Raw genomic sequence first — 14775 nt, 5'->3', positions numbered from 1 at the left:
ACAGCCAAGCGTACAACCGCATCATCGTCATCCCCGACGAACATGCTCGAGTTTCGTTTCACCAAAGAGCCACACGTTTTCCGTTGCTTTGGCTCTGCTTCTCGTAGCCGCGTGACGTCAATGCGCGACTTGCTTAACAAATGAGAAACACCAGCGCCTCCGTCGCGTCGGTTCAATGCAATTATAATTTCATACGGCATTCGCACGGTAGTAGGTTTTTTTTATTATTTTTATTTTTTTATTTCACAGTCGCGTTTGCTTTATTATATTTTCCTCGGGCTTCGTGCTCTGCCAGATGTTAATGTTCTACACCAGCGACGCCTCTTAATTTGAACGTGTATAACAATTTTATATTTTCTCGCGAAAAGACAATTTCATCTTTTCATCATTTTTCCTCCCTCTTTTCTCTCTTTCATTTTCAACGTACAATTTTATCGATCGAAGTCGTTTACAAGGACCTTGTGCCACCGGACGGATGAAAGTCTAGTTTTCGAATGAGAATAGTTCTTGCGATTAGAAATGTAAAAAGGAAATTGATATTTCTTTCACGCGTTCTCCACATATTACAGCAAGAAAAAATTCATTCCAACACATCAACCCCCTCAGCGGTTACCTAAGTGCCGCATTCTGAACCAGAAATCCTTTATTCTATTCTCTGCTCGAATCAGTGTGAAACACGGTGCAAGAAACGATGTTGAGGTCCATTATCCTTCGAATTCAGGAATCCGAGCACGCAGCAAAATCGTCGGTCCGAAATTGAAACGTTCGCGAAGTTGTTCGAATCGGTGCGTTCAGGCACGTCTCTCTAACTTCTTGTTCCTCCGAAGAGAAACAACAACGAGATCGGAATCGCGGTTATTTTTTGCTCGAATCCCCCGTCGGATCGTGGCACGACCTTCTCTTTGTCTCTGTTCATCCTTCGAGGAAGTCGAGGTGCGTTCGTTTCGCGTTTCCTTTGCGGAGGCGCCGAGGCTGCGTCTTGCGAGTCCACTTCATCCTCCGGTTCCGCTCCTACGTACGTTTCCCAAGATGGGTCAACCAGATACCGAGAGTTATTCAGACGAAAGTCGCCACGAGTCGAACGTGGCTCGGTCGAGATAACGCCGACACACTTCCGTCAGAAACGAGGAGGATGTCCTGAACAGTTCACCGCTTTCCGTTGGATATCCAACGCGGCTCTCCGCTCAGGGATCATTGGCATAGTAACTAAGATTTTTATCCAAAGTTATCAAGGTGTTAGGCCACTTTAGTATTTTGAAAAAATCAAAATTTTGTTTTGCTTAAAAGGTGCCTTAATATCTTAAAAATGATATGGCAAAAGATTATGGGTGGGAAAATTTACTCGAATTTCGAATTATGGCGCAGCCCCTTCCGGTCTGCTACTGCTATTACTGAAGAATAAACGCAGTTTTCTCGAAACCGCATTTTTCAAACTGGGCGGACTCATAAATCAAACAGATCATCATCAATCGATTTGAAAATTTAACAGTATCAAAATTAAATTCTCTACCGAACCACGCAGGATTTTTTTTATTATAATGCATAGTTCTTTTGTTATAAATAATTTTCTGATGCTTTTTTCTTGAAATTTTACATTTTCTCTTAAAAAATACGCCACTTTTTGCAAAAATGAATATATCAAAAAAATCCTACGTAGTTCGGTAGCTGTTCTCATATATAATCGAAAATATTTTGGTTTTTTATCATAAGTTAAAAATTGCAAAAGCTGCTGGTTTAGCCCTACAAAATCGAAGAAATGCTGCAGAGCCCATAGTTTGACTTGAATCACTGTACAAGAATTATTTTTTGAAGTTTATTAGTTGTAAAATAAAGGCATGCTTACAGAATTTGGATTTATTCCATCATTTAAAAAAAAAAAAATTCCCAAAATATGCCTATTTTTTCTTGTTTCAGAGTGGCGTAACCCCTTAACTGTTAACTCAAGATTATTAGAGCCATCTTAGATTCAACTTAGGTTAAAGTTGTTCCATAGTTTGAGCAGAAATAATGATCCCGTTAAATTTTCACCAGAAGCACCCCATTCGCATCAAATTTCAGACACACTTTTCCCGGTGTCTCGACTTTACGGCTACGGGAAGAGGCACCGAATTCGTTTATACGTGCTCTCGAGACAGCGAGCAAGGAATTCATTTTCGACACGGGGGATGCGATCCCTTTGACGTAATTTTAACGAGGCGTGGATTTTCGCCACTTGTTAGCGACGCACAAAGCACGCCCCTTTAATCGAGCTCTCCCACCGTGGCCGATTTCAAATTATAATTGGATTGTAGACGGTGAAACGGAAGAGCTTTGGTCGTTTACCAGCGAGGTCCTTTGAAGAAACGCTTTATCGCATCGATGTTAACCGTGTTACACGCGATCCTTGTCCATCGATGCGAGTAGCTTGCCGATTTTCTCTAGTTAGGTACATGTAAATGAAGAGAATGGAACGAGAATGCGACTCGAAACAGAGATTACTTTGGGAAATTCCAAACGCTTTTCCTCTATTATGTGTAAATTGATGAGGAAAGAAGTGATGTAATTCGTTTTTAAAACAACGGCCACCGTAATGAATAATCATTTTCTGAATTTTATACTATTTAATCTGAATCGTTGATTCGAAATACGGATATCAAAACTTGGCGTCGATTTTATCAACGCAACGAATATTAATAACCGACAGAACAGACGCGGTTTTTTCGTTGATTGATAAAAAACAAACGGATCTAATAAAGCAGCGCCGGCATTCACAGGCTGATATCGCGATGGCTTGGTGATAAAAGAAAAGACAATGGGATCCATGTCGAAATGAACGACGGCGTTTTCACGATATCTCCGACGATATTTCACGCGACTCCCCCGTAATGTTTCAAAGGAGGTCAGTTTTTCCTGGCCGACAACACGCTTCTATTTGCTATCAGCAAGCCAAACGTTTTCGCCTCGGAATCTTTCGAGACTAATATTCCCGAGGAATTATTAGCGCGACACGAAATGGAGCACGAAAAGGTGGGCAACGTTAGGCGCAAAACTGTTATCAAGAAAAAATGGAAATCCTTTCGTCGTGTGCGATAAAGTTGATTTATCTGAGCACAATGGCATATTATTTGCAGATACCGGACTCGCTGGATAATGGTGATATAAACAAAGACGAATTAATGACCCGTGAAACGCGATATTTCCACTTTAAATTCTTTATCTTCCTCTCTTGTTGCAGACCATGTTAATAATCCCTACGAACACGGTTTATTATAATTAACTAGAGTTGATTAAGCTTAAGAAAACACTTTATCATTTTCATTCTACGCTTTTTCTTTTGATACTCGTGTTCGAATGATGATTTACGGATACTGTAACTTAAACGCTTTAAAGTCATTTAGCGAAGAAAACACTATAAATATTCCGTTAAAATCGGCATGAGAATATCTCGTGATCTTTCCATTCGAATGCACTTGCGATTTTTAACGAACCTAAGCGCATTTACTATCAGCAGATGATCAGACGCGAGATGCAATGCATTCAGATGCAACTACCCTTATATTATCCCATGCACTTCTTACGATGCTCAATATCTGATCAATTCTATGGTAGATCCGATAATTTTCAGAACTGACGAGTTAAAATGGTAGAACAAATCGTACAACGTGGATCGTACATGGATGTTTTCGTGGAAACTTCAACAAAATGGTTCCAACTTAACGAGCAGGTCAGATTTACAGCGACTCGGGTTACACCTTCCCTGTATCTCATTTTTCCACGAAACGAACCAACACCTGGCCAGGTAAACACTCGGTGATACCTTCAACATCCGTGCTTTCAGGTCGTCCCGAGTCGAAACGAGTCGACCGGCAGCAAATGGATCTTTTCATCGCGAAACGACAGGAAGCTGACTACACACGTATGTAGGAGTCGTTTCTATCGAGCGACCAATTTTTCAACTCGTGCTGCGTGGAAGTCACGCTGTGCCATTCAACGTTCGATGCGTCCAGAAGATTACGTTTGGCATCTTCGCCGAGAGATACCTTCAAGATTGCTTTCACGAGGCTCGCTTAGGAAAAACGTTTAGCGTGATGGGTATTATAACCGATGCTATCTGAATGCGCGGCTCCAACGAAACGGAAAGCGGCAATTGACGGAAATGGTATGCCGAAGGAGGTACAAAAGAATGCATTCGACGTTTCGTATGGACAGTTTAAAAGCTGGACTCGTATTGTCGCTATTTTCATTTTTATTCGGAAAAAAAAAAATCATAGGCTACTTAAATAAAAACCTTTCGTTCGAATCGTAAAGTGTGGACAGATTTCATTCTATTGTCACACCCGTGTAAATTAGACGAATTGCGAGCACCGATCTTGATGACGTATCGAGGTGGACAAGCAATTGTTTCAATTCGATCACGTATACAGGACACACGCGTGGTCGTAACGTGTTCGGGGGTAGAAGCGTGATACCGGTAACAGGGGTACACGTGTTCCCGTCGAAACGACTTACTGACGCCGCTCGGTCAGGGGTGCATACGTACGCACGGTAGCGTTTTATCAATAAATTCCATCTAGCTGCGAGCCACAGAGATTATGGATGGTGTTGGAGAGGGTTGGATGTAGCGGAACATCGATGGCCACGCGAGGCGAAGCGAGACAGGATTCCCAGCCGGTCGACAGCCAGGACCATTAAAATAATTGTAGTTCCCGTATCGTTAACTAACGGCTATGAATGATGACTAGGTCTGATTTATCGTTACGCTGGACGACAATGTCGTTTACTAGCAGAGAAACGGCTCGAAAAGTGGCTACCGACGTCGAGTGCTATTAACTCGCGAGCGAAGTAGCTAATTGTGATTTGGATTTAGAACCTACCCTCTGTTTTGATTAATGAACACCGATTGTACCCTGGACAGCTGTACTCGTAAATATTAGCTCTTGGTTAGATATACTGTTGTTTAAACGACAAGATTTCCACCTTGTAAACGGCAAATATCATCATTTCTAGTCATAATCCTATGTATAACTGTAGTATCGATCATGTGACAAGAATTCTACCTTTCTAAATAGTGAAAGTTGTTATTCTCAATCCTTATCCCATAAGTACAGTATTATCTATCTAAATGGGAAGAGTTTTACTTTTCTTATTGACAAAGCTATTCTCAATTTCCATTTCATAAATACAGTATCACCTAAATGGTAAAACTACCTTTCTAAATGGCAAAAGTTATTCCCAGTTCCCACCTCGTAAGTATAGATATTGCCCTATCTAGCATCAAGATTTCTACCTTTCCAAAACTCACCATCCCCATAAGTACAGATTCTAAGAGGCAAGTTGCTATCTCCAGTACCAACCCCATAAGTGTAGTATATCTACCCTAAGTAGCAGACCGCCGTCCCATGAGTGCAATATTGCTCCTCTAAATAAATTAAAAATTGTTATTCCTGGTCGATATGCCTGCTACCTAAGGTCCTTTTAGCATGCGCGCAAAATTACGGGCAAATATCGGGAAAAAAGATAAACGAACGATAATTGAATGGCGACGTGAGCTGTTCTTCGCGCGTCGCATTATCATATAAATTGTGCGTTAATTGTTAATTGGAAATAGAAGAGGCAATGCGTGCGACCCCAATATCCGCTGGATATAATGGCGAAACAGGGAATCGAACTTTATCAGGGAACGGGGTGGCACTTTAAAATAAATCCTGCACCTGATTAATCGATCGCCCGGGTATCGAACGCTTGATTAAGTAACATATAAAAATAAAGAAAACTAAGAAATTATTGCTTTTACATTAGAGAGCTTTGAAATAGCAAAAAGGTGTCGTTCAATTACGGTTAATCAAATTCAAAGCGTCGTTAGCAACTTGGAAGCAGGGTGTGTACGACTGATACAAGTAATTTTCCCAATCTTCGCGGAATATCTCGAGGTGGTAATTACGTCAATTACGGGACGACCTTAGGTTAATAAATACTAATGCTGTCCCATCCTGTATGAATGTTTCTGCACTGGACGAAGCTCGCCAACAACGAGTCGGCTAGGTCTCGTAACGAGTGATAATTTCCCTCAAGGTGATGACGTGAAAAATTGGCGCTTTCTATAAGAATCCGAAGGTAACGAAACCTTGTTATTTCATGAAAATTTCAATATAATCCAAACGAAGTTTGCTACAAACTTAGGACATTGTACATCGATCATCAACGTGATCTAACCCCTTCGGTAACGTACAAGACACGCGAAATGTTGTTAAAAATGAAAATAATAAATATTCAATAAAGTCACGATGACGAAAGTATCCGTAAACGGTATATATATTGACTCATTCGTACGTCACGAATAAGCTGCTTAAAGAGGCAAGAAGACAAAAAAGTTTTCCAATAAATATCCCTGGCTGCCGTTATATTCCGATCACGTGTTCCTCGATAAGCTGCAAAATGGCACGAATAAATCTGTGATCAAGATATAACGGACGATTTCCCTCGCTAAAAAAGAATATGTATATCGATCGACATGTAACAGGGATTCAGGTCTCCGGGTCGTTGGAAACCAGCCAGAAAGTGAAACTACTGACTCTTCAGGTTGCCTATTGGCCTATCTGCGGCCGCGATGTTTTTCAATTCGGATAATGGTACTGTTCCGTGGGTACTCTGAAATATTGCATTTTAGCTAACCGACGTTCTCGACGATACATTTGAAAAACGATAGAAAGGAAATTGACCAGACTACTGTTCATTTTTTTCCCATTGTTCGGTTACAATAACCGGTGTCGTGCGATTGAATCCCATCGCGATAGCATATTCCGATAACAAATCTGTGTCTAGACATCTTTGAAATTTGAAAAATCCTTTGTTTGGAGATCGGATAGGCCGTTCGGTTTGTTCTGCCAAGAATAGAATCAAATTAATTGTGTTATATTTCAATTACGAAGCAGAGTAATAATATTCTGATGGGCAAGTTCTAAGTAATTGATATTGTTGAAAGTGGGAGTTGAATTATCAGGGAACGTGTTTAAAGTGAAATCGATCGATCCTTTCATCGGGTCCAGTAAATTCAATTATCAATTTAATATTGCCGATATTAAATATAGTTCTTAATACTAACATTCATTTGCGATATGTAAAATAAGGTATCTTCTAAATATAGCAAATGGAATACCACTTTAACGCGTTAACTGTGACCCGACGTTTCTTACGTTCCTCGATCGCGATCTCGCTTACAATCGACGATCCATTTCAAGGCGTTCAAGCGACAAGAATAAAATAATACAATTGTTCTGATCGGCGTGTTTAGGTGCAAGCGTACTCGAGCTAGAAGCGTTGCTAATAAGCCGCGAGTGGTGACAAAAACTCAGGGATCAATTAGGGTTAACAGGTTGTAATTTTGCGGCATTCCGGGTTCCTGTGTAGCCTCGTGTCAGAAAATAAAAAAGGTACCAACAAGGCTTGTAAACTAGGTTCAAAAGCCGTAGAAATTTCTAGGCTAACCGTGGTGTATTCGATTACACCCGTGTAATAAGATTGACCGAAATACACATCGAGACCGTGATGTGTACATAGTGATTACAGTTCAAAGTTGAAGATGATTGACCGAGTCTTATCCGGAACGAGGAGTAACGCGTTTTTCCCCGGGAAATCAATGAAACCTCTCACGTAGAATATCGATCTATTAGACGGTCTATTGTCTCCGTGCCGTTTTTCCAACTCCACGAGAACAATGCAGCCTCGTTGCCGATCGAACGAAGTTAATTACCGCCAGCAGACCCTCCACTCGGCTGGCTTTCGATAACGAATATCGACGTTTAATTTCTCTTACGACTTACATTGTTCCTTCCCGTTCAGATTGTGATCACGCGTAGCCTGAACGTTCCTCTGGGATTAAGCTAACGACTCGACGACGAACAAAAGATAATCGAGATACGTCTACAACGTTAATCTTCTGTATTTGAAATATAACTACTCTTGTCTGTTTTATTGGGTTAGCGGAAAATGGAAAATTTTACGTTTTATCGTAATTAATACTGGCACGGTCAACGCGTTGAAGAGAAAAATTAGAAATTAGGATCATGGACTGACATCACCATGGTCCGCGCTAAGTGTTCCCTAGATCTCCATGAAAATTTGCAATTTTGACGGTGCGCGTCTATTTTCGATTCTCTGTACGATAGTAAAAGCGAAAGAGCACTGAACAAGGGCTTTCAGCTATCACATGCAAATCCGATAGACTCGCATCGCAACAGGAGCGTCGATATTAAATTTCATACATCCTGATTGCGACCCGAATTCTGCGGAAACTCTCGACTGACAGGAAACACGAAGAACCCGATACACATCGACCACGAAACAGGTATCGTAAGGGTTGACAAGATTTTTCGTCACGCAACGTGCGTGGTGAACTTTCACAATGCATCCGCGTTATTGAAACGTTCGTTAAAGGGCGATGCTTCGATCGCGATTATAAGCACGTAGTTCGCGACTTAATTCGCGATACCCGTTTGCGTTTATCGAAGCTGCGAGTGAAATGCCGAGCGATGAATATTCATCGTCCACTGTTTAACGTCAGACGAAGAAATTTGAATATGCATGTTTCTTTGACGAAACGCGATAAATGGTATACGCTCCATCAGTTTCGCCTCTGTATTTAGCCGACTCTACTTTCTACCGACTAATTTCACTTTAACGCTTTGACTTATCTTTGAATAAATAGAACTAATTTAGCTACCTCTTCCTTGGCAAAGCTTTGCTGACCCAAATTTTATATTTTCATACATATGAAAGGCTGACGTTTAGAAATTTGAATGTCTAGTCGCGACTGAACCGGCTAATGCTATTCGAGGGTTAAACGTTATTTTTCTTCATGGTGAAATCCTTTGTTCTCTTTTTTATGAAAGATGACATCCATCGAGTCATTTTTGGAAGCATCGTGTGACACTGCAAGCAGGATGGTGAAAAAGAGGATCAAGTGTTCGGTGACTGAGGATGTTCACACGTTCGACATCCTTTGTCATCGTTTCCTGTCTTTCAAACCATATAATTTTTAAATAAAAGATATATTTCAGAGGAAATGACAACAAACAGCGCGCAAGATTTTACGAGTTCGTGAAATGTTTTGAAAGTCAAGATCACAGTAACGCATAGTACAATGTGAGAGATCCATAAAATGAAGGTTATGAAAATAGTCGGGAGTTTAACATCTAAACTGTAGATTATGAACGTAATGAAAATACATACACGAAAGCGTGTTAATGCCGGCGAAGGTGTTGGTGGCTGATTAATAGTTCCTACACCATTTAACGCCCGAATAATTCAACACTGCAGATTCCTCGCGTGCTCTCGACCAAGTTCACGATCGATGCTGTTAAAACAACATTCCTATATTTCACCTTTTTGTTTTGCTTTTCATTTATTCACATAAACGAGTGCGCTGAAAAAATTGTGCTTCCTTTTAAACAGGTGAACGATTTCCAAAAATGGCAAACGTACTTCGTTTGTGTAAATATCGCATCAATTATTTATTTTATATTCTCTTTTTAAGCTGATATCGATTAAAAAGAAATTGTATTTTTTTCACTGCAACTGCTTCACGAAAATCGCCAACGAGGGTTGGTATTATGCCAAACGATCGAGAGAAGCCGTAAGATTGTGAGGGAAGGGGTGTTTCATTAAAAATCGATATCACGAGACGGGGGTGTGTTCGATCGTGCGAATCTAGGCACGCGACCTAGACCCGACCTTTCTTAACTTCCCCTATCGAATTAAGAAATAACGACGTTCTATGAACCAAAACGATGACTATTCGAATCGCTGATGGTGAACATTGACCGACTTTCATGAAATACGTTCGTTTAATTCATAATTATTTTGCTCGACCTGTTTGTATTTCCTTCATTTTCTGAACGCGTTCCAATGTTAACGCAGAAGAACAATTAACTTTATTTTAATAGCTTGATTCAACTCGAATTCCCAGATACAATTGTGAAAATTCAAAAGAAAGATTAAAACTTTTACGGAACCCGTAAAAAAACGGAGAAGAAATTATTCATTGTCAAATTAGTAGATGGTAATTTGAGTTATTTGATGATCGCATAAATTTTTATATTCAGCGGGGAAATTATGGAAGGATAATTTTAATATTTTCTTAAAACATTCACTTAATATTCAATTAATATTTATATTATTAACTCCAAATTATTTTCTTGCAATTAGATACAACAACCATTGATACTCCAATTAATTGATTACTAACAAAAAAACTACAAAAAGTTCTATTGTTACCAAACAAAAATACAATGAATAGCCAACAGAATAAAGTAATTCAATATAAAAACACAATACCGGATTACGCTCAATGGCTGGATTTATTTCAATGATATCTGTTGTCAATTTAAACTGTACTGCAAAGTGTCAAATACTGAAATTGAATATACAATCTATTTTCCAGAACGCACGCGGATACAGCAGTATCTAGCAAAGATATTTATACAACCATGTTCCACGTTAAATTGTACGTTACATTTGCAAACACCAGTCGATGTTTAAACAAACTTCGATTCCAGAAAAACAACGAGGTTCGACCTGCATATAACCGGTAAATATTTCATCGTGTAGACACGCTTCGATTTTTTCTACCGTAAGAATCGCTATTCGAATTGCCGTCCAGTCGAACCGGGTCAAACTCGTCGCAGATCGATGTAAAAGAAAAAAAGATTCAAATAAAAGCGAAGTAAGAAAAAAGAAGTATGAACGATCGAAGCTATCGTAGTACCAATTAAGGAACAGCCAGCGAACCGTGGCAAAAATTCGCAAAGTGAACTTCTCTGCTTGTTCTATCGCAGGATTCAATCGATTTCACGCTGTTCAACAACTTTCCAGGAATATCCTGGAGAAGAAGTTGCAATAACGAGGCGTTTCGTATCGTGGAGCGCAGCTTACTAGTCTGATACTTTGAGTATACCTATTATGGCGTCACGTTGAAAAGATTGATTTTGGAAAAGGTTTTGATCTCTCTTCGAAAGGAACTTTGGGGTGGCTGACGGAAGAAAAGGTGGGCAAAGAGGAGGCCATAATTTCGTCTATGGCTGGACATATCGCGGTGTAACGAAGTTCCAGAGGGCAATATTTCACGAGATAATAAGGAACAAACAACGTTCCCTCGTTTCCAGCCACTATACGATGGCGGCAGAAATACGTTCGACCAGAGGCCGCATCGTGCCCCAATAAAGTGTAAATGGATTACGCTCTAAGCTTCTGATACGACTACGGAAATCCAAAGTACCACGGAGAGGAGATTTCGTACAATCTCGGTGAATCCAGTGTCAACGGACACTCTAAGAAGCCATTACATACGTCTTTCTTAGGAAACGATCCGAAGCCATGCACAGCGCTTCCGCGATTCACATTTACTTACTTGAAAAATGATTTATGAAATAAGAAAATGCGATCCAACAATTTTTCATATGCCACATATGGTGCGTCATATTCTTGTCTCTTAAAAAAGAACTATTGTTGTTTGGTGTTATTACTCATTGATTTTTGTCCACCATCCATTATTGAAACAATTGACCGAACACAATGTATGCGTCAGTAGCGAAAGTATTAAAGAATGCTGCACGTATGTTCGTGCAAGGTCTCGCATTCGCGATGCACTCCGTGTGAAAGTATCCATGTACCTGCGACTCAAAATTAGTTTGTATCTAAACACCTGTGGTGTGTAACATCGAGGAACGTTACATTACTTAGAGAAGCTATCGATTCCCGTTATTCGCCGACACTTATTCCCTGTTGAAATACCCGATGACGTAGCACGGAACGTTGCAAGTGCAAACGGTGCGTGTTGACGCATGCAGGAAAGAAAACAAAAAGCAGATTGCACCGTTGCACGAACCCTGAAGCTCTCACTTGATGGACTGAAACTGCATTTTATGCGTCCTTCAAATTAATCGAATAAGCTTTTCGAAAAAAAAAAAAAAAATCGTAAAGGATCCTAAATAGCATTAATATTATATTAATTTCCAGAGGCATTAAGTGGAACGTTTAAATTGGGAAATGAAATAACGATCGGATAATTGCAATTATAGGACGAAATATTAACGGATTATGATCATCGAGTCAATATAATCGAGTGGATTTTTATTGAAATGTAAAAAGGATAAAAGATTTCATTCTCCATCGGGCACGTTTTTATCATTATTCCCGCAATTTAGAATTTCATCGCAAATACGTAATCTATATTTCATTCTTTAAACAGGGTCAACCCGATCCTCTCCAATCGGCCACGTATCAAACATTTCACTGGTGCGTTTATTCAAAATTAATCCATAGCACGAAGGTTGAACCAAAAACCGCCCCAGATACGCTCGCCAATAAATTACGCGTCCCGTTCGACACAGGCCGCCGAGAAAACAGCAAAAACCGCAGAATTTGGTAATTCCCTGCTGTCCCAGCGAATTAGTCCGCCAACGTTTCAGCTTTCTGTCCACGAATATTTTTTTTTACCTATCTCCCTCCTTTGTGTACCCTGGTATAGTAATTCCACCGCATACTAATGGTCCATCGATGTAAACTAGGGCTAGTTGAAAACGTAGAGTGCCAATTTTGATCCGACTGCAAGGGTCCTTTCATTACGACTTCGTTACGATTCGTCAACAAAGGGAGGTGGATGTTTCTTCCAAGAGAAAATGGGGACACCGCAAGAGATCGGAAACGGGTAGTAGAGGAGGGAGCATAGACATCGAAAGAGAAAAGCAAAGCGACGTCTGTTGGGAACAGCTGCTCCTGCTTATGTCCGTCGTTCGTCACAGAACTTCTTGGACTTCGAAGAGCAAAGAGCCGTGGTACGTAACACAGAAAAAGAAATACAAGAGCCGGGCAAAGAGCTACACACAAGAAGAAAGAAGCGACGGTGAACGTCGAGCTATGGCGAGCAGTCGAAAGAGGGAGCAGGATGAAAGAAGAAGGGGCGAGGGTGTGGTGGTGGTGGTAGTGCAGGGTGCAGAAGAACTTAGATATACAGGGTGTCCGATAAGATTGGAAAATTGATACAATGTATTAATTTGGTCAAGTTGTAAGAAAAAGGTTATACGAACCTGGGTTCTGAAAGCTGGATTACGAAATAGAGGATCAGGAGTTTGTACGTACCTGAAACAGAACAGAAAATGACGGTTAAATATATGACTAATACAGCTGGAAATAATTTGTCGAAGTTGTTTTATTTAACACGCTGAACGGCGTTAGGGTGTTTATAATTTCAAATTCTATTTCTATTTGCTATTTTATTGTAGGTACATTATTTATACACCAGCAATATTATTTAAGATAATGTTTTCTGTTAATTATTCAGGCATGTGTAATGTGCGGTGTCGATCACTGGTGACCCCCATGGCATTCAACGTGTTAAATAACATTGTTTCAATGTCGAAGCTACTATTATTGTAAAAGAAAGTACCAGTAACAGGTGATAACTACTCGTATGGAAATTAATAACTAAAATAAGTGTCACTTGTTTTCAAGGTGTAAATCTTTGGAAGCTTGTACCCTTCCAATTCCTTACTTTATACCAAGTCATATTCCTGACATAACTTACAATTCAAATGCGATAAACCTGAATTGCAGTTGTAGTAGAAGTTATAACCTTCGTTGTAATTACAACTTGAACATTCGAGGATCATTAAAGGCATAAAGTACATATAATATTGCAACTTTATGTGCCTTAAAATAATAAGTTCTAATAAATGTAATTTCTAAGAAGATCATAAAGGAGTAATAAAGCACGTAACAGAGATTCATACATTTTCACGTAATTAATCCCATTAACACACTGTACCAATTTATCCCCAAGCTTTAGAGACACCCTATGTAGGGGGAACCCCTGCTGCTTGGTGAGTGCCGATCGATCGTAACATTCGCTCGTCTCTGCTCCCTCTCTCTCTTGGTCCCTCTTTTCCCACCCTCGTTCTATCACTCTCCGATACGTGCACTTTGCCCCGCCACCCTTTCACCCAGAGCTTTCTATCTCGCTCGCGTCCATGTTATATCGTCAGACCACCCGGCAGCCAGAGAGCGCCTGCTTGCTGCAACCCGACTGCTTCCGCGCGACGCACAGTGTCACGGTTCGTATTCAAAAATCAAAAATTGATTTCAGAATCTTTTCTAGAAATTTTCCCTTGAAAAATGAATACAAAATTAATTTCTAGCATACTCGTTACAGGGTAAGATGTTCGCCTAACCACGATCGTGTTTTCTCGTAAGATTTCCAGGAAGAACAGTTATCCGCAATAGGAAAAACGAGGCAAAAGCTCACCGACACGCATGCACGTAAAGCGACAAACACAGACAAAACTGTGGTGCAACTTTTGGTAACTCTGAAAGCCGAGCAAAGCTGCGAGATATTCCGCTTGTTACGCCGGGATTAGAAACGGAACCCGTGTTCTTCCGTTAGCTGGATATCACGCTACAGAATCATGGTCGACTCTCGTACTCCTCTTTTGCCACATCTTGCGCACTTTCCTTTCGTTCCTTTTTTCTTTTAACCGCGTTTCGAAAGAGAGACACAGAGGTAGACTGTCGCTTCGTGCAATGGAATGTTTGTTATAAACGAAACCATGCTATTTCGAGGAACGTTCATGAAGACAATTTGCAACACGGACCACCCGGTTGTGTTATCCCAACACCGATCAAAATATTTGCAATCGTAACAGGGTTTAATGGAATCGAGGGGAAAAAATTGTATCAATGATGGTCTCGAGTTATATAAAAATTACGTGCGGCAACTTGAATTTTCAATAAACGTTTCTCGAGGCG

General features: G+C 40.3%; 1 protein-coding gene and 1 long non-coding RNA gene across 3 annotated transcripts in view; both read right to left on the bottom strand.

Annotated features, from left to right (window-relative positions):
• The window catches only part of UBL3 (ubiquitin like 3), a 55124-nt gene that overhangs the window by 18773 nt on the left and 21576 nt on the right, over positions 1-14775 (bottom strand). The window lies entirely within an intron of this gene.
• Positions 216-13055, bottom strand: LOC117610867 (uncharacterized). Its single transcript, XR_004583028.2, has 2 exons — positions 9208-13055; positions 216-8994 (listed from the first exon to the last, which is right to left on the bottom strand). It is a non-coding gene; the product is annotated as an uncharacterized LOC117610867 (long non-coding RNA).

This window comes from Osmia lignaria, chromosome 10, assembly GCF_051020975.1.
Source record: "Osmia lignaria lignaria isolate PbOS001 chromosome 10, iyOsmLign1, whole genome shotgun sequence".
In the NCBI taxonomy this organism is placed as follows: domain Eukaryota; kingdom Metazoa; phylum Arthropoda; class Insecta; order Hymenoptera; family Megachilidae; genus Osmia; species Osmia lignaria.
Note: the sequence above shows the minus strand (reverse complement) of the source record. Positions and strands in the feature narration are given on the sequence as shown.